We start from the raw sequence: 20,840 nt of genomic DNA on the forward strand, positions 1-20,840 counted from the left end.
GATCCAGCAATTTGGGCACTGGGCTGGGAGCCAGAAGACCTGGGCATCGATTCTTAGCCGTGTTCTGGCCCCGTTAGTCTATTTCTTGTGGAAAATAGCCACATCACCCTAGCCTCTCTCTTCCTGTTGCAAAAGCTCATGTGAAATCCGTCTCTTCTTCCTGCAAGCTGATGACTGATCTAAAGAAGAATCCCCACTGGCTGTTAGCAGTATAGGGCCTATTACACACAGGAGAGCTGCTCTGATTCCATCCATACTTCTCGGCTCAACTGTTTCCCAACTTGTCAGCAGCATTCAGCGCTACCCAGATGGCATTAGGAATTAGAGAAGAGACGCTGGAGGACAAACTTCCTCCCCCCATGACCCCGATTCCCCTTCAGTCTGATCATAATCCAGCACGGGAAGAGGGGGATTGAACATCCCAGAGTATTGCCATGGAAACCTCTGCGAGGCTTTCAATCACTTCAGCCTCAGTGACTTTTGCACAGGAACCAAAACTGTGACAAAAGGGGGGGAAAAAGCTGCATGGGTTTAAGCCAGAAGGTTGCTAGAGGGAGACGGCTTTTGTCGCTCAGGCCCTGGACTAATCTTCTGGAGATTCATGTCACAAGGTGTGCCTGCAGCAGCTCTGGAGACAGGACTGCAGCATGTGCTGGTACACCCACGCCAGCGAGGAGGGCTAAAAATAGCAGGGAAGACAGGACAGCCCCCGTGTGGCTCACCCGTGTCGCTACCTCCCCAGGGCTGTTTTCAGCCACACTAGCCAAATCAGGAGCTAGCCTGAGTGTGCAAATCCATGTTTGAGTCACACCCTGATCAATGTTCCCTCCTATCTTTTTCATCCAGGTGTGGATGTTTTTCCATTTATGTGTGGAATAAATTTTGTGTGTACCACAGCACGTGCAAATGTACACCACCTATAGAAAGAACAAGAAAAAAAAAAACCATCTGTGGGTGCTCTGCTAATCATCTGGGAGGCATCTGAATCCCTCCTGAGCTGCCACACAGATGCCCAGCTTACAGGGAATACTGCCCCTGCTGACAGTCCTTAACGGTCCAGGTAAGCTGAGCACTTGGACAGCCGCCCAGGAGAGATTCAGGCTCAGCCCAGATGGTTAGCAGAACACCCACAGTGTGTGTTTCTACTGGTAGTGCAGAAGGGTATGTGCCCAGTGCACACAACAAAATTTATTCCACACATGGATGGCAAATATAAGTGGGAACACTGCTCCAAGGTCTGATGCATAAACTGTGCACACCACAAAGGAGGTGACCTCACTATCACACTCTCAACGCCTCCAGGAAAGCCCTGAAGGAAGCCAGAAAGCCCTTGGAACATCACACACCCTCCACCCCTTGCCACACGCCCACACTCCCTTCCAACAGAGGGTCACAACAGCCAACGCCCGGCACAGCAGGTGAAAGTGGCAGCATCTGCTCTGATGCGCAGCACCTGGGGGTCGAGAACCTCAGATGGTATAAGTCAGCAGGGCTCCCTGATTTACGTTTACACTGGATGGAGATGTGGAACCAGACTTGAGCGCTCTGCACCCAAAACCAGGACTCGATTTTCAACAGAGCTCTGCACCTAACTCTTAGCCTTAATAAGAGCACAGCCCTGAAAAATCTGGCCATGCAGGCACAGGGAACGGTTGTACAGATATTAACGCTGTTTTCAGAAGCGTCCGAATCCACCTGAAAATTGACTCAGAGAAGCCAACCAGTGTTTGCATAACAAAAAGACCCACAGCTGGTCTGTTGCGTTGTGTCACACCTATATCATATGCAAAACAGCGTTCCCTGCCTTTTCGAGTACTGCAGCAATGCATGGCAGACTACAGGAACTGACACATCACAGCAGCGATCCATTTAGTCGTCTCTCTAACCAGCTTCCAACTGCTTTGGAGGAAGAGGCATCATTCCCTGCAGGGACCAGATAACCCGTCCCTGAGAGAAATATCTTCCTGACCCCTGATCAGCTGGACCTGAAGCATGAGGTTTGACAGCACTTCTACACCACCAGGGGCTCCTTGTTATTCCCCCTGTTCCCCGCTCCCCATTTCAGGGACCCCCTGCAACTCTGCCCAATCCTGCCCCTCCCAACACAACCAAGAGCACTGAGTACCTCTACCTAACTAAAGCAGGATGCCTCAGTTTGTTTCAAAGTCTGCTGAGCATTTAAGCAGACCACTTCCATTGACTTCAGTGGGAGTTAAGTGCTTAAATACCATTAAGGATCTGACCCTTGAGCTCTTGGTCATTGTGGTTCCCAACCTGGGGTCTACAGACAGACCCCTGGGGATCCATGAGGGTATTGCAAGGGGTATGTGGAAAAAAATAGAAGATAAATAAAATGATCATAGAAAATAAGTTTTAAAATCAATTGCAAAGTTACAATCAATTATTTTTAAATGAAATAATGTCAATTGCTATCTGATCATTTACATTGTGGTTTCCTTTTTCATTTAATTGGGGTCTATAACCAGTTGGAGGGCTACGGGGGGTCCACACTATAGATTCAACTGCTCTAGTCGAGAACTCTCTCAGCCAGCAACATCCATAATCCAGCATGATTTGAGTTAGCCAGATGACCACTTACCATGGGTTTGGCCAAGTTTCTCACAGTCCCATAAAGTTTGTTTGAGCCACCGGTCCTGACTTTCTGTGTTCTGTGCAGTTATTTAGCTCCAATTTACCCCTAAATGTCCTCCAAGAGCCCAGTAAGCAGTGGAAATGTTCGTAACATGCTAGACAATATAGACCTCTCATGACCGGCAAATTCTCTCCTCTGACACCAGTCAGGTCCTGAGGGTGCTGGACAAGAAGTTCAACCTGTAGTGAACAGGTTGGGAACCACTGCTCTGGGACATCACATGGCAATGAATTCCCCCAGTCTCCTTATGTGGTGCCGTAACAAGGATTTCCTCTATCAGTTTTTAATTTACCTGCTTACTAATTCATCAACTGGTCCTCAGTGCTTATATTACTTGCTGTCACAACTCATCTACATTAAATCCTCTTCAAACCGACAGACCTTCTAACACAGTGGTGGGCAACTTGTAGCCCTTCAGGGGTCTGTGTGTGGCCCGTGAGACATTTTGTTTACTGTTTCCAGCATGTAAGTTCTTAAATTCTGCTGGTTTCCTTCCACGTAGTTCCCCCCCCTCCCCGTGTGGATATTATTAAAATGACACACACATAAAGCAAGGGCCTGTGAAGTGAGTTGCATGCTAACTACACACAACACTGACCCGGGAGCTCTCTCTCTGTCCAATCAGAGCACTGCTATGATTCAAACAGCACACTGCAGATTCGAGGTATGCCAGCACAGTTAACAAAACTACCCTCTCCCAGGAGACTGTCTTAGTTATGACCCTGTTGCAGCCCACAGAAATGAAAGAGGGTCACTCATGCGGCCTACTCACCAGCCTAGGTTGCCCATCATTGTTCTAATACTGCAGTTATTACAAACAAGCAGCTCTCCAAGTCCTTTCAAAGGGATGAAAAACACAGAATTGCCAAACTCCTGACTTCACCGCCAGTGGCAGGAGAATGGTTATTTTTTCTCGAGCCCTGCCACCCAGATCTCTGGGAATCTGAGAATTGCAGCTTTCACTTGGAAAAAAAACAAAAACAAAACCAGATTATAAAACTTACCTCCTGGTTGCAAACCTGACCTCAGCACACCCCAACCAGATGAATCTAATGTTCCCTCCTGGCTTTAAAATCTGTTAAGCCCAAAGGCTCAGAACACAGGGGATAAATAAAAAGAAACCAAAATCTATTTCTAGCTCATGATTTTGGAACATTCAGGGTTAGCAACCCAAGGTGCACATCAGCTCTCTACCCTCCGTAGAGCAGTCTGCACTGGGATGGTGGACGGGCTTAGATGCAAGAGTTCTAGAGGTGGGTAGATGAGCATCCAGAAGACGGGAGACGCTGTTTGAAGTCCTCAGAACCCCGACAGCTGCTCCATGTTTGTACAGTCCAAGGGAGCCCGTTCGTGACGTCTTTTGAGAACCTCCAATGCTTTCCACGCACATCCTCCTCCTTCTGTTTGTGAAAAAGTCACCACCAGGTGCTCCTCCAACCACCCACTGACCAAGCCTAGACACTAGGACCCTCCCACACCAACCTCACCTGTCCCGGGCCACCCCACCTCTGTAGAGTGACTCACAGATGGTTGACGAGAGTCAGAAGTTGGGGGAAAGGGGCAGCCACAATGGGATTCACAAAAGGAAGGAAAAGAGAGAACAATGTGGTTGTGTGTTACTTTCTCCCACCCGTGGGATGTGCCAAATCAGAGCTGCTGTACCGTAATGTGTAGGAGGCTCGGCTTGTGTTCTACAAAGGACAAATGTTCCTTTTAAGTCTGAGCCACCCAAAATAACAACGACCCTAAAGAAGGCAGCACCTCTTCAGCCTTGCTTACAGTGGGAGCGACTGCCCCAAGCGTAGACATGTTTCACAACAGTGCCTGGCCTCCCACCTTGAATGGTGCACCAGTTTAATTCCTGCAGTGCTGGTGTCAGCCCTGTGTACGTTAGGGCTGTGAATGCCCAGCCCCGGAAGCAGTCATGTACTGTACACCAGTGCAAACTGAGTCCATGATGCTACCTGCTCAGTTTTTCACACAGGTGTAAATGGCTGAGACAGAATAGTCTGTAAGCCTCTTGAGGACAGACTTGTCTTTTTATTCTCTATTTGTACAGCACCTAGCACAACGGGGGTCCATGCAATACACGTAATAAATAAATGCACCCTTCTGCGTGTGGCTGGATGACATGGTCCAGTGTCTCGTTAAAACGGGAACTCGTGTGTGTGCCCGGAGTGTCAAGAACTGGGGAACTTGCTTCCATCCTGCTAAATGCCATGTGGCACCTTTTCACTCAGCACCACATTCCCCGCCCCCTGCGAAAGAGCATCAGCAACACCCTTAAGGTACCAGTGCTCCCTGTAAGCTGAATGCTGGAGCAGCTGCCCAGGAGAGATTCAGATGCTTCCCAGCTGATCAGCAGAGCGCCCACAGCCAACATCATGTGTTTCTACTGGTGGTGCATATCCCCATGTACCTCGGTGCATATAATAAAATTTATTCCACTGCTGGATGGAAAAAAAAATCAACACAGATTGGTGCTGGGATTACCAGCCAAGCCACCAGCAGGCTCAGAAGAGAGACATGGCAGCTCAAGCCAACAAGGATATCAGTTTAGACCATTTGGTCCATTTCTGTTAATGAAAAGGGAGGTTTTTACAGATACACATCTCCCGACTGCCCCTCTGCGGAATACAGCAACAGACTTCTGCAGCGTGAAGATGAAGCAGCACCCAGAGACAGCTCCAGGCAGCATCTGGAAAACAGCTTCAGGTACTGGTGAACAAAGTAACAGGCAACAGCTGTGACTGTCGACTTCCCAAGGGGCATTTTGCAAGCAGGTGTCCGGGAAGGCTGAGCTCGTGGTGAAAGGGCCAGACTGGGCCTCAGCAGACCTAGGTTTTATTCCTGGCAAGTCACCAGGGGCTAGATTCGCAAACGCACGCTGGAGACTGAGTTTTGGAAAAGCTGGCGTTTAGTTAGGTGCCTAAACAGACCCTGGACTGCTGAGAGGCAGAGGGGGAGAGAAGAGCCCCACCTGCAGGTGCTCCATCCCTTGAAATCCAGCCCACAGCTAGCAGCTTTGCAGTGCTTGGCCTGGGCTTCTGTCCCTGCCCAGGATGCAGCTTCATTGCATAAATCAGAACTAAACAGAATCAGTATAAACATGACTCAAAAATGCAACAGCCAACCAAAAAACCCCCTTTCCAGTGCAATATGCTAAGATGGTGGGACCTCTTTTGACCCCGTCCACTTTCCGATATCGAAACAAGCTGTTGCTGTAACTGTTTTCATAAAAGCAAGAGGCGAGTCTCCAAAGAGTACTCAGTGCACCTTGACAGAACCACACCCAGGTGGTGAATTTCCTGGCACCTCGCCCCCTTGCCAGGACCTGGGGCAGCGTGAGAACTGCAGGAGAGGATTGGTTCTCAATGTGAACGAGTGACTTCAGGCGTCAGGTTTTCAGTGAGTTTCTCGAAGCCTGGGAACTGCAACACAGAGATGGCTGCAGATCTACGAGTGCCACGAATAGCGACGCAATGATTTCACACACGTGAAACTCAGCTCTTCAGCCAGCGTGTTTCTGAGCTGCGCAGCTGGCAAATGCAGGTCTGTCTGTGCATTCCCCAAAAACATTCCTGTTCATAATCCCTTTGCAATACTTACGTGTCACTCAAACTTGGGACTCACCGGCTCCTCTCTGCATCTACCAGTTCTCAAGCACCAGTTTTCAACAGCTCATAAGCCAGGCTAGACAAATTTCAACCCCTCTAATATTGATGCTCCTTTTACTTACATTAATGCCATGTTCTTACACTAACTTCATCCCCATGATGGGCAGTAGCAAGTGTCTGGGGCCTTTGCATACCAGCTTTCCAAGAGGAACAGACGATTGTGGCGTTTATTTTAAGTGTCACTTGCTTTACTTACTTATATGCAGAAGGCCTGGGACAGAGGTGCTCACAAACAACATGCAGACAGTGCTTCCAAAAAATCTCACCTCAACACCACCAAAGTGACCCCTTTTCTGACCCTAGAAGAAATTAAACCTTTTAGCTGCTTGCAACAGCTCTCTCTTCAGACAGCCCTGTCACTAAACTGGGGGCCTGCAACCTGCAGCTCCAGAGCCGCATGTGGCTCTTTAAGGACTTCTTTCTGGCTACTGATGCCATAATTGAAAATTAAAAACAAAAGCCAACAACCCTCCTGATTATTTTCGATAAACAGTGAACATCTAAAAGCTCATCAATAAATAACATATATAAATAGCAAATATGTGATCACGATACACTGGGTACCTCCCCTTTTAATGTGTGCAGTGCATCATGGGATATACTGCTGTCTGTATTTTGATTGTGTTGCTAATGAAGTGTTGATTTTAAAAAGAAAAAGGAAACTTGTGGCATTTCTGCTGCAAAGGGCAACATGCACTTTAAGAAAGAAAGTAGAAATTAAATGTGAAGCAAAATGGGCATAATTAAAGTAGATTTGGGAGTGAAAGTTAGACAGTGGTACAAACACGCACATGTAAAGTGTGAGGAAACAGAATATGTAAAAAGTTTGTGAACACCCTGCAGTGAACACGTGCCGCAATACAAATCATTGTGCATGCTGTTCTTAAAATAGGGGATATAAAATAGTATGGTTTGATATTATCTATTAAGGACCGTCTCGTATTCACACGCACTGCGGCTCTTGAATTTTTAAGTTTTTTACCAAATTTGAAAAAGTGGCTCTTCTTGATATTTTGGTTGCGACCTCTGCACTACACCAACAGCAATGCAAGCATTCCTTCCAAGACTAAAAACTTGCTCGCACGCAGAAAACTTGGAAAACTGTATGCAACAGTGCCACCTGGTGACATCCACCACAACAGACGCAGCCCTTCAGTGCGCTGCACTTAGTTTCTGGGTCGGCGAGAGACTCTTCTGGACAAATCCCCAAGAAACTCCAGGCCCCAGTGTCCCATCTGTAAAATGGGGATAATAATCTTTGTTGGTCTTGACTAAACTGTAAGCTCTTTGAAGCATATACACCTCGCACACTAGGATTTTGAGGCACAGCTGTAACGCAAACAATGACACCGTTTTCAGATTCAACAGAAGATGAAAACAACTGTCCCCAAGGTTGAAAGATGGTGGCAGAGTCATCCAGCCATCCACTGATTTCAAGGAAAGTTCAACCCACAAGGGATGCCGGCAGAACGAGGTCCCAGAAAGTTATAAATAGAGCTCAGAACACTCCGGAAAACTGATGTGTGGGAATCAAAGAATCATGGGGTTGGGAAGAGACCTCAGCAGGCCATCAAGTCCAACCCCCTGCTCAAAACAGGACCAACCCCAACTAAATCATCCCAGTCAGAGGTCAGGCTCCCCGCTCCCGAACAGCAGAATGAAATAAGGATTAACCCCAAGTGAAGCCAAAAGGTACCAAGGAACAAGACACCATCAGCCCATGTGCCTTTCAGGGAAAGGCAGTTTCCTTTCTGTACTCCAGCGTAATAACTTGGCAAGCCAGCCAACTGACCTATGTATTCAGTGAAGTTATCAAGACCTGTACTAAACAAGCTATCTGCTTGTTACCTCCATGACAAGTAAATTACAGTGCTCTGTCACATGGGCCAATAGGCACGCTGGGATTGGTTTAATGACCGGGCCACACCCTGCTACACACACCTCCTTGTAATTGCCTAGCATTGACCAAAGGGGACATGGTCCAGGGTTTAAAAGCCCCAAACAAGAAGCTAAAAGAACTGGATTTTGCTCCTTACTTTTTGTGTGTGCTACAATCACCACTGAGAGGCTCTGGTCCCTGACACCAGCACAATACACAAATCATCAATAATGCTATCTGTAACATGGTTTCACTGTCATGTACCAAGCTTTTTCTAACTATTTAACCCATTTACTCAACCTAAAGTGTAAGTGGACTCCTTTGATGACTCTTGTAACCCTCTGTGGCAGTGTGGTAGAAGCAAAAGCCTGTAAGTTGCATGGCGAGTTGTTCCTCTAAGGCCCAGAGAAAGCAGCATTAACTGTAGGTAATTGGCTTTACCAATCTATTAACCATCTTGAGATCCTGCTTTTGCACTAACAATGACTTCAGTTGATCCCGCGTAAGCCAGATCACCGTCTGTGGGTGTAAGTCTGTGTGGCTCCACGGATGTCAATGGATCATCACCAGTTTACACCAGCTGAGGATCTGACCTATTTAAAAAGACCACTCGACCAGGATAGCCAGCGTGTTTGCATTTGAGCAGAGACACGTTCCCTGTGGACTCACACAGAGTTGCCCTCACTAGCTTCAGCAAAGCCACGTGATCTGTCTCAGGCAACTTTAACTCTTTCACCTGCACTCAGACCATCACCGCATCTCCCAGAGGATGACAGCTTAAGCAAAGCTAAGGGACTGAGAACAGCCTGGTGGCCAGGATGGCAGCTTTGGCTGACACCTGAGTTTGTACTCTGGGGATCCAAACACTACCCTGCTATAGGTTTTTTTAGAAAGCTAGCCCAAGGTAGCCCTGGTAGATCCATGCAAGCTGGCAGCCACACTTCCCAGACACACCCATACACGTAGGATCCAGTTAATACACCTGGAATGAGATATTGTAATTGGTACCAATCATTGAAAAAGAAAGGAGACTCTAACATTATCCCATTCATTTTCACTGGGAAACTCATGCTTGCTATTCCTACCCCGACGGATCCGGCTAGCATTCACACCAAGGTGTGTAGATTTAAAACAATATAACGCCTTTCACCCCCATGCACTTCACACACAAATGACTGGGCTGTACAGTACTTGCCCCATATGGAGGATGACAGCCATGAGACAACTGCTGTGTAAACGCTAACTTGTGCCTCCCAGTGAGCCACCTGATCAGCTAGTTTCATGCAATTTTAACTTTCATCTGTACTCTGCCCAACACCGCATCCCCAATGGGGTGACAACTTTTTAAAGCAGTGAGAAGAGTCAAACAGATGACCATTCAAAAAACAACCACTGTCCACTCAGGAATGCCTCTGACTTCTCCTCAACCAAAAAATGGCATGTTTTACCCTCCTCCTTCATGTGGCACTGGATGGGAACCATTCAGTCCTACCCAGGTTAATTTACCAAATGCAAATGACTTGCGTTGTGTGACTGAGTGCCTAACCCTGAGCACCCAGACATCGATGGAAGACGAAGGCAATTCCTGCCTGGAAAGACCCTAATTACTACTGATTTAAAGCGCTGGATTCTCATTTATACCAAGGCCCCTTTCCTCAGCTCTGGATGTAAATTATAGGTGTGGGCTACACTTAGAATTTAACTTGACATAGCTACAGCACTTATGGATGTGAAGAAATACAACCCCCCCACCCCTGAGCATTGTATGTGTACATACATCTGAGTCCATGGAAGAATGTTCTCCTGCAATGGCAAAAATACCCTTCCATCAGTACAGGGTGTGTATGTTATGGGGCTGTGCTGGTGTACTTATAGCATTGTATCTCTACTGCTTGAGTCATGGTAATACAGACAAATCCTGGGTCACCTGACTTTAAGCCCCTTTATGCTGCGATAGAGCTGGAGCGTAAATGTCAGAGCATCATTTTTAAAATCATGCCTAAAATATCAGCAGGGCCCCAAAATAAAACCCTTTAGACTTTGCTCCTGAAAATGCTGACGCACACAAGCAATTGTACTGCAGCATGTCGTCCCATCGACTTCACTGAGATTACTCGCATGAGTAAAGCTACCCACACACATAAACTGTTTGCAGGATAGGGTTCTTATTTTAATTGCCTAGGGCCAGATTCTCACTTATGATAAGATCTCTGGGCGCTGTTCTGACGTCATAAAGAAGCACTGGGTTAATGCAGTTCAGAAGCACGCCCTGTTCAAGGACCCCCTAGTGCTACCATTGGGAAAGAATTCAGGCCTTTCATTTTAGTTTCACTGTCCAATGATACCCCATAGCACCTTAGAGGCTATTTGACGATGAGGGTATCTGTTGTCTGGATTTTTACTAAGCAGCAGGGGGACAGAGACCAGCAATTTGGGGGAAATGGATTACAATGGGAACAGCTTCAACTCCTCTCTATACACACACAGAGGGAGTGTCAGGTAGGGCTGAAACACTTACACGTGGCAGTGCTAGACAAAGTGTGGCAGAGGTCCAGCTCCACTAGCGGGCCGTATACACTCTAGAAAAACCAGCACTTTGTTGTGCATTGCAAGGGTCACCTATGACCTGCTTGTCACAGAACAGAAAGTTAAACAAGATGCGTGATGCATCCCTGGCTGAGAAAGCTTGGAGCCAGTAGGAGGACTCCTTGAGCAGTGCAGCCGACCCCTGCTCTGTGCGGTGCCTCAAGTATGGCTGACACATCGACCTGTCACGTCTTCCTCTCCTCACCAGCTAGTGCCCCTCACACCCCCTTTGGGAAATCCCTCCTCGCAGGCAGTGTGACCTAGTGGACAGGAACTCCAGAGAGCTAAGCTATATTTCTGGCCCTATAGATAGGCACTGCACCTCTGTGTCTCAGTTTCCCCTTGGGGGAATGATAATACCAACCTTTTTAGAGCCATTCGAGATCCATGGCTCAGAAAAGCAATATTACAACCTGATCTCCCCTCTCCTTTTTTAACATGCTCAGCTGAGCAGAGAAATGTCCACATTTAATACACCGCACATCTGGGTTAGTACCTTTTACATGAACAGGACAACTGACACTTGAAAGCTATTGTTCCAGGCTCTCTGCAAACTCAGGCTTGGTGGGCTTTGCCGACAGTCGAAGTTACGCTGGCAGAAGTTTTGCCAGCACAGTGCCGCGGATAAAGCTCTCTTGGAAAAATCACATTTCAGTCTGCCCCTTGTCACTTTATGTCCATGCAGCTCCTGACACATCAGCACCAAGCCCAGTGCACTGTGGGTAGGCACGTCAGCATGCGCTCCGCCTTCAGGATCATGGCCTTGGGGGGGACTGTTACTGAGTACAATGGACCAGCTGCTGTGTACAATTATTATACTGGGAAGGCACCCAAGAGTATCAGTCATGCCCCATCACGCCAAGTGCTGTACAAAAAGTGAACGCAACGACCATTCTTACCCCCCAAAGAACTATTAATATTATGGGATGCCCACATGTCTGTCTGAAAATTTAGGCACACGTTTCCTATACTCCCAGGTTGACTACAGAGCAGGTCTAAGAGGATGGTTTACTACGCCCCACGTTCCTCCCACATGCAGACACATCCTTCACCTAGCCGGAAGCACGAGACAATTACCCAGCCCGGCAAGAACAAGGGTTCAGATGTATTTCTCCATACTTTCTGCAGAAAGATTTATTTATTTTGTAGCCCCCAGTGCTCTGGTTCTTAATCATAATGAGAGCTGTTGGAAAGAGGACCATTTTTTTTAAGAGCGGCTAGCAAATAAGTGCATGCAAAAAGGAGGGAGCATGTGATGGCACAGTGAAAGATTGAAAAGGACAGATCTGCGAAGGCAGAGCTGCTGGCGGACGACAGCAGGGAGATGACTAGATTCGCCTTAAAGGGAAAGCGCCACATGCAGACAACTGCTTCTTTAATAAAAAAAGGAAATTATACACCTACTAAAAAAGGTCAGCGTAGCCGTCTCCCATCATCGTCTCAGCTCTGATCAAACCACAGTTTGAATAAAATACAGCTCTTTATTAAAAGGTTTATGTAACTTTTTAAAAAAGGAGTGATAAATACCAGCATGAGAAAGGGATCAAATACCATTTTTTAGAAGCCATAGGCCGAACTGAGGCATCTGATAGCCTGGCTACTATTATTCCTTATGTGAATGGCAGTAACACTAACTAACCCCAGCACCCTTACTGGGCTAGGGGCTGTACAAACAAAAAGGACTTTTTCTATGCACAGAAACGGAACTAAACCAATTAAGGGGTTGTCTACAGGCAGACATTCAGGAAAATTAATCTGGATTAACTAGAGGTGTGAATGTTTAGCACAGAACAGGTTTAATAGGTTGTTTCATTACCCCCTTTGCCCCTCCCCAAAACACACACTCACCCTTCTCCTGGAAGCATGAGGCCCAGAGAGAACTAAATGTCCTGAAGCCAATTTATTTTAATTCACTTTTGGAACCAAATTAAGGCCACTTTCATTATGAATAAGAGAGTTCACACAGGGATTGAATCCCTTTAACTAATTGGCTTCAAAGACACCACTGGGAGTGGGGTCTGCTGTAGAATTAAAACTATGAACAATTTCACACCTGCACACCATAGCCAGGTCAACCCACCCCCAGCTGTAGATGCAGTATAGTCAACGCAATGGCGGTAGTGTAGACAGACTTAGTTACTTTGGATTAAAGTTTCCTGCCTGTGCCCATGTAGACAAGCCCTAACTGGAGTGAAGAACACTCCTTTTTTCCTAGCAACAAGCTACCCAGTGTGTGAATTTTTCTTCACGGAGCGGCTAAAATTAATTGCTCAAGTGCAAATGGCAGGACAATGAATTGCACTGGACAATGAATTGCACTGAAATAGCTTCAGTTCAACTACACTGATTAAAGCAACACCCAGGCAACAATTCAAGAACTTGTTTATATTTCATACCTTTTTTATACTTTGAGGGAAAATATCAATTAAAGAAACTGATATTTGAGGAAAAAATACCAGTGACCAACTTAATGGCAAATTAAAAGGAATAATGAGCACATGAAACTTACTCATATGACTCTAGTTATTGCAAATTATGACCAGTCTAAATTCTCGGTTCCAATTTTGCAAGTGCTTTTGGAACAAAGAAACTTGGGTTAACCATTACCTGCTAGTGCTTTCTGATTACTTAATGCATTTTCGTTCTGTTTCTTGCCTAAAACAAGTGAAAACAAGACCAGTAATGAAGTTCCATAGTGTCATTTCTAATTAAAAAAAAACAAATAATCCAATTATCAGAAGTGGTGTATTTGAAGCCCGACACCATTCCAATAAATGCAATTTAAAAAAAAAAAAAAAAAAACACAGGGGGCTGGACTAGATGACCTCCTGAGGTCCCTTCCATCCCTAGAATTTTATGAACATCTGCTCAAAGCCAAGCACTTAGCTAATATTAGCAGGGTCCAATTGTCATTTGCACTGCGACCTATTGGCATCATCCTGAAAAGGGATGCAAATTACACATGACCATGTAAAGGCCCCTTCATGGTGCTGGGAAGTTGGAGTTGAGGGGAGGGCTAAAGACACTGTGGTCCCTGTAGTGGGGACATGTAAATGACAATCAGGCCTGGTGATAATTCCCACTTTGTGTTATTTTGGTGAAAATTTGCATGGAGATAAGTTAAATCACTGCAATCATCTTCAGTGGACTTTTTTAAACCAATTTATGGCAATGGAGTAGCACCATTCTAAATGCATTAAGTTAGAAACAGGGTTAATTATACGAGAGTAGTTTCTGCACACAGGATAAGCTCCCCAGAAAAAGACAGAGTAGCCTACTGGATAGAACCCCACCTAAGATTCCAAAGATCTGGATACCATTGCTGATTCCAGCAGATCTTGGACAAGTCCTGTCCTTGTTCTGTGCCTCAGTCTCCTCACCTGTAAAATGGGTCTCATGGTACTGACCTTTAAAAAGTACAAGAGATATCTGGTATTATTACACCAAAGACCTTGCAATGCAAACAGAAAAAGGATGGGTTTGGAAAAAGAAGCCCAGAAGTATTCCAGGTCAATAGCAAAACCAAGAGACGAGACCCTAGATCTAGGCATGCCAAGTTCCAGGATAGTGCCCTGTTCACAGCAAACAAATTTAAAGACAGTGAAATCAAAATATTGATTTTCATACTCACACAGAAGGTCATTTAACAAGTTGGGAAAAGAAAATCTGAAACTATTTCAACCACTTTCTTTTAAAAATAGCAGCAATTCCTGCACATGTCTATATCTAATAGCGATCCAATCTTCCTCCACAAATTAGTATTTTAGTAGTGTTTTGGGGTGGGGTCCAGACACTCCAACTGAGATCCCAGCTCCGCTGGGTATAATCATAACTTACATTTTTGGGCTGCAAGATCTACTGAGCCATGTTCCCTGTAAGATGAGCTCTTGGGCGGCCAGCCAGGAGAGAGACAAATGCCACCCAGATGATTAGCAGAGCGCTCATAGCCAGCAGCGTGTGTGAGCAGGTGCTGCACATCAGCACACGCCTCAGTGCACAAAACAAAAGTTGTTCCGCACATGGATGGAAAATAATTAGAGGGAACCTTGTGACTCAGTCACAGATTCCAATCACTGTTCCCAACTAACTAAGCCATGTGCACATTTTATTATGTTTATTTCTTGCTCTGCCCCACATATTCACACCCCATTTATCACAGCCAGTGGATGCATCTTTAAATCTAAATTCTGTGGATCAGACAGTTGTCATTTGCTGTAGGTTTACACACCACCTACTACAGCAGTGTCAAGCTGTGACCAGCCTCATGGCACTACCACAGCACAAAAGTTCAATAATAAAACTATGAGATAATCCCTGGCCCAAAACCCTGATACTTTAAGTGGACAGACATCACGGGGCAGACAGTGAGTTATTATTATCCCCATTGAACAGATGAAGAAAATGAGCCATACAGACAGTCAGGTCCTGTCAACACGATTTCTATCAGTGTTCCCTCTCTTTCTTCCATCCATGTGCAGAATAAATTTTGTTGTGTGCACCAAAGCATGGCAGATGTGAACCACCAATAGAAACACACACTGCTGGCTCTGGGTTGCTGTGGGCACTCTGCTAATCAGCTGAGCGGCTTGTGAATCTCTCCCAGGCGACTGCCCAAACACTCAGCTTACAGGGAACACTGCTTAGGAGTAACACTGCTTTGATTATACATGACCTAGGATGAAAGATTGAAAGAAATGGGCAAAAAGTTGACAGAAAGAGGGCAGCAACTAATTATTCCCCATCTCCACCGAGGGTAGGGCACAGAGGAAAATTAGCCTAATTTGTAGGGAGATTTAGGATATTAGGAAGAACTTTTTAGCTCTAAGGATAATTTCACTTTGGAACAGACTTCCAAGAGAGGCTGTGAAAATCCCTATGGTTGGAAGCTTTTAAGAACAGGTTGGACAAACGCTTGTAAGAGATGGTCCAGGTTTTAATTGGTCCTGCCTCAGCACGGGGCAGTGGACTAGATGACCTTCCTTCCAGAGCCCAAGTTCTCTGATTTTATACCAGCATAATGAAAACAGCCATAAGAAAAAAAAAATCCACTGTGGATGCAATTGTAGCAGCAGCAAAGTGCTTTCTCCAATACAGCTCCCTGCAGTTGAGGAAGCAAAATAAGCTAGTTCGATCTAACTCACACAAGGGCCTTTATCTGCCTAATTATTTCAGGACAAAATAAAAAATCAGACCCCTCCCCCCATGCAACATGTCATACCACTAAAACTTCAACATCTAGATGAGACTCTGTCCAAGGTCAAGGATGAGAGGGGGAGCTGTGTTAGTCTGTATCCACGAAGACAATGAAAAGTCCTGTGGCGCCTTATTAACAGATTTTTTTGGAGCATAAGCTTTTGTGGGCAAAGACCCACTTTGTCAGACGCAGGACATGCATGTGACAAAGCAGGCCTTTGCCCACGAAAGCTCATGCTCCAAAATATCTGTTAGTCTATAAGGTGCTTCAGGACTTCTCGTTTTTTCAAGGTCAAGGAGTTCATTCTGGCGCAAACTCCCTGCTTTCCACCTTGAATGGTCATTTGCACCAGCAGAAGGTTAACTGCTCCCAGAGCAGAAGGAAAACTTCTCTTTATATGCACTTTATGAGGCTTCTGGCCAGCTCAACCCTTAAGCACATGCTTAACTTTCAGCAGAGAAGTGGCCTTGGAGACTTCAAGAGCGCGGTTCGCTCACAAACAGTGAAGTACAGGTTTAACTGCATTGCCAAACCAAGGCTGGAGGGTCTGCCTCCCCAGTAGGCAAACTTGTGCTTGCCAAGCACCTGCATGGCAGAGCCACATGCCCTTCACATCTGTCGAGCAGCAAGCAAGTTGCAGTGAGCCAGGTTTGACACCAGGTTGTCTGGGGGGGTGTATTCCCATTTTTCTTAGCACGCCGCAGACCCGAGCCATTCCAGGTTTTCAGCGTACTGGGGGAGAATGCCTCTCTCCCTCCCAAGCCTATGAAAGCTGAAGAGCAAGAGAGAACCAGGCCTGTCCACCCGTAACACGCTGGTCAGAACAGAAAGAAAGATAGTTCAAGGGCTTGTCTACAACTCAGCTGAACCATTTTAATTATAGCCTTACAGTTAAAATGATGTATCCTCCTACTGCGAACGCAATCATACCAGGATAAAGGTTTTATACCGGAATACCTGCAAGGGAATAAGTACCCCAGGAAAAGGTACCTTTATAACTGTATCTCCACTAGTGGTTGTACAGGTGTAAACACCAGTGTGAGGAGGGGTGAAATCATACCCTCAGCCAATCTAGTGCAAAGTCATGCGGCTGGTGCCAGCTAAAGGGACCTTCGTGTAAATGAGAATCAGACATTCGTGGAAGGTACAGCACATAAGGGTCACTTTGCCAACTGAGCAGCCCTCGGCAGCTGCGCTCCAGCTTCTGTTTCGCTGACGGTCAGAAGATCCAGCTCTCAAAACCAACCCGGCAGGGAGAACACAGCAATGTAGCTTCACAGAGCTGGGAGAGGCAGAAGCTGGGGTAAGGGGATAGGAAGGGGAGCAAGAAGGTGGACCAGCCTTGGCTGGCCCTTCCCAGACATTCCCCCCCTGCCATTTCCTTTCACAGGTGGAGAGCACTACCTGGGGATTTTGTACCAGTTAAGGACAGACACCCAGATCCAGAAGGAAAGAGTCGTGTATTGGTCTGTGCAAGAGACAGACAACCTCTAAGGCAAGGGGCAAGCTGCTTGGGCAGAGATCTATGGACAGCAGCCAAGCATCTGAGCTGTAACACACAGGCCAACCAACACCCAGATCCAATGCACTGTCCAGCTTAATTTCTCCCATCCCCCACCATTCTCCCCCATGGCATTTCTGCTGCCCCCCTGCTCCTGCCCAGTGCAGGTCATGGGATGTGCTGGCGGCTGAAGTGCCTTTCCATCTCCTGTCACCCTGACGCGCCCCAAGACAAACCTCAGCCTACTGGTCCCAGAAATCCACACCCACACCTGTTCTGTGGCAACTGCTCCCCCCACCCCCACCTGGAGGCTCCACTCCTCATGATGACACCTTACTCCAGTTGTTGTTGTCAGATGGTAGGAAATGCCTCGTTTCCAATCCAACCCACCACCTCCCCCCACCCACAGACCAGCCTCCAGCAACATTTCAACCCGACAGGAACAAACAGCCACAGCTGTCAGTCCCCAGCACAGGCAGCCATCCAAGTCATTGAAGCCCCAGGACTCTATTTACTATCGTCCTTCCTAAAAGCTGCTGTTGCCAATCAAATATCCTCACCCGCCCGCTTTCTTCCTCAGCCCAGTGCTCCACATACTATGGCAAGCGAGCTCCCACACACAGAGGGGTACTGCTCCCAGTTCCCCAAACACACACCACCCTGTTACGCCCACCCCTAGACACCAGGTCCAGGAAGCATCTCTCTAATCCTGTCCCATTGTGGCAGCTTTCACTGTAACCCATCAGGCAGGAGGGAGCAGATGCCCGGGCGTGGTCCCTTCCCATGGCAGAGGAAGAGACGTTGGCATTTACAAGCCCTGGGGACCTCTCTACATACTTACTCAAAACTGCTGCTGCCCCCCCCCACACAACTGCCAGACACCCCCTCTACCTTCCCAGCTACCAGACGCAGGCACCTCTGCTTCCAACTACCAGGAGCTGCCTGCTCCCCACCAAATACCTCTACTCCCTGCAACTCCCAGACACCTCTGTCCCCACAGCTATAAACAGCAGACACCCCCTGCCCTCAACTACACACTCCTCTGCCCCCCAGCAAATGCCTCTAAGCATTCAGCTACAAGATGCTGTCTGTCCCTCACCAAACACCTCTACCCCACAACTCCCAGACAAATGCCTGTACCCTCAAATACTGACATCTGGCACCCCTCAGCCCCAACTACAAGACAATCCTGTGCCCCCACCACCAAAAACCTCTGAGCCCCCAACTACCAGGTGACACCTGCCCCACACCAAATACCTCCACCTCAACTCCCAGAGCCCTTTGTCCCCACCCACTACCAGATACCAGGTGCCCTGTGCTCCCCACACTCAGCTTGCCTGATCTCCCTGCCCCTACCAGACACCCCCTACCGGGACAGATCCTCCTGCCTCTCTGCACCATTTCAGTGGCTGCTGCTGGTAAGATACAAAGTGTCCCCCCGCCCACCGTCACCACCCTCTTCTGTCAGTTCCCCCCCGCAAACAACAGGCGAACACCAGAGACCTAGGAACCCCAATTTGCCAGCTGCTGACTCCTCGCTGCCCTCCCCCTACAGCACCTCCAACCACGGCAACATTTCTTCCCCTCTGCACCATTTTTCTGGTGGTTGCTCTCAAATGGCACCAGCCCCTCTGCCTCTTTCCTGCCACCCACCCCAAGCAACAGCGACAACCAGGGGGCACAGGAATGGGGGGGTTCCATCCCCCCCACCCCCCCCAACCACCCTATGCTGCTGTCAGTGCCCTAGCCCCTGAATGGTCCCCAGCTCTGCTCCTCCTCGCCCCCACCCTTCGCAAACAGCCGCTGCTGTCAGGCAGACACCAGGGAGACAACACCTCTGTGCCGCCTGTATACCTCCCTTCACCTCTGCACCATTTTCATGACGGGTTTGTTTTGAAATGTCAGGGGGAGGAGGATGCGTTTCTCCCCCGCCCAGCCAGGCAGCCAGCAGGGAGCCTGATCTAGTTCTGCACAAAGTCCCTCCCTGCACCCATCACCGTGGCTCCCGGGCGAGGGGGACCAGATGTCCTGATTTGATAGGCACAGTACTGATATTCGGGGTTTTGCCTTATAGAGATGCCTATTCTCTCTCTCTCACACACACACACTCACTCTCTCTCTCTCTCTCTCTCGCTCCCCCCCTTCCTGTCCTTCTAGTTCACACAGCTACCTGGTCACCTCAACCCCAGTGACTAGACCCAGGCACCCACAGGTACTCCAAAGAACTGTCAGTTCAATGCCCCTACCCCAACACACGTGCTCGCGCGCACGCACACACACACACACATCCCTCCAATAAACAATTGGTAGCTGGTCACCCCAATGCCAGCTGTTGTTCCCCCCACCCAGTCTCCAAAGAGCTACCAGCTCCTATGACACACACACACCCCCCTCCTGTCCCTCTAGTTGACCCCAGCCCCAGCTGTTGATCCCCCCACTACCCTCCTCCCCACCCAGACTCCATAGAGGTACCAGCTCCCAAGACGCACAAACACACACACACACACACCACGTACTCACACATCTGCTGTTCCTCTAGTTCACCCCAAGCCCAGCTGTTGCTCCCACCCACTCTACGCCCCCCACACACACACACCTGGACTCCAAAGAGCTGTCAGTCCAACGCCCCTACTCCAACACACACACCCTGTTCCTCGAGTCCACACTTGCTAGCCGGTCAGCCCAACCCCGGCTGTTGCTCCCCCCTACTCCGCTCCCTCCCCTCCGGGCTGCAAAGAGCTGTCAGTCCACCGCCCTCCCCAACACACGCACACAAAAACACGCGCGCCTCGACTTACCCTCCAGCCTCTACTCCAGCGCCGCCCTCCTCCGAGGTCCCCCGCCGGAGCCGCCCCGGGGCCAGGGACTCGCGGCGGTGCCAGGCGCCCGCGGGGCGTTGCCGGAGACGACTGGCAACAACTCCCCCCGCAACAACCACAACCACAGCGGGAGCGGCCCCCCGCCGGAGCAATCTCAGCCCCGCAGTGCACTTCCTCCTGGGGCCGGCCTGCGAGCGTCTCTTCCGCGCCCGGCCTCCCTTCCTTCCTTCCTCCCTGTTGGCTACAATGTAACAACTTCCCACCCGCGCGGGGAGCGAGCCAGCCCAGCCAGCCAGCGCCGCGCCGCGCGCCGGGAGGGACGGGCGCTCGGCTCCCCCGCACCAATGGCCAAGGCCGACGCACGGGCCGGGGAAGGAGGGGGAGAGGGCCGGGTCCGCCCCCCCAGCGCCCCACCCCTGCACCCGGGCCGCCTCCCGCACGCCAGGCTGCAGCGTGGCTCGGCGGCGGATCAGTCCGCCGGCAGGACTGGCGGCCCTGGGGGGCGAGCGAGGCGGGCGCAGGGTTTAAAGG

At 48.6% G+C, this 20,840-nt stretch overlaps 1 protein-coding gene across 8 annotated transcripts in view; it reads right to left on the reverse strand.

Annotated features, from left to right (window-relative positions):
• MEF2D (myocyte enhancer factor 2D) overlaps window positions 1-20,638 on the reverse strand; it is a 219,263-nt gene extending 198,625 nt beyond the window's left edge. For 7 of the 8 annotated variants that reach the window (XM_074980972.1, XM_074980967.1, XM_074980971.1 and 4 more), the window contains exon 1: window positions 20,289-20,637. The gene's annotated coding sequence lies outside the window, so the exon portion shown is untranslated. Of the gene's footprint in view, window positions 1-20,288 lie in introns of all 8 variants that reach the window. The other variant, XM_074980969.1, reaches the window with a different exon arrangement.
• Between the last annotated feature and the right edge of the window lie 202 nt (window positions 20,639-20,840).

This window comes from Carettochelys insculpta, chromosome 30 (assembly GCF_033958435.1).
Source record: "Carettochelys insculpta isolate YL-2023 chromosome 30, ASM3395843v1, whole genome shotgun sequence".
NCBI lineage: Eukaryota > Metazoa > Chordata > Testudines > Carettochelyidae > Carettochelys > Carettochelys insculpta.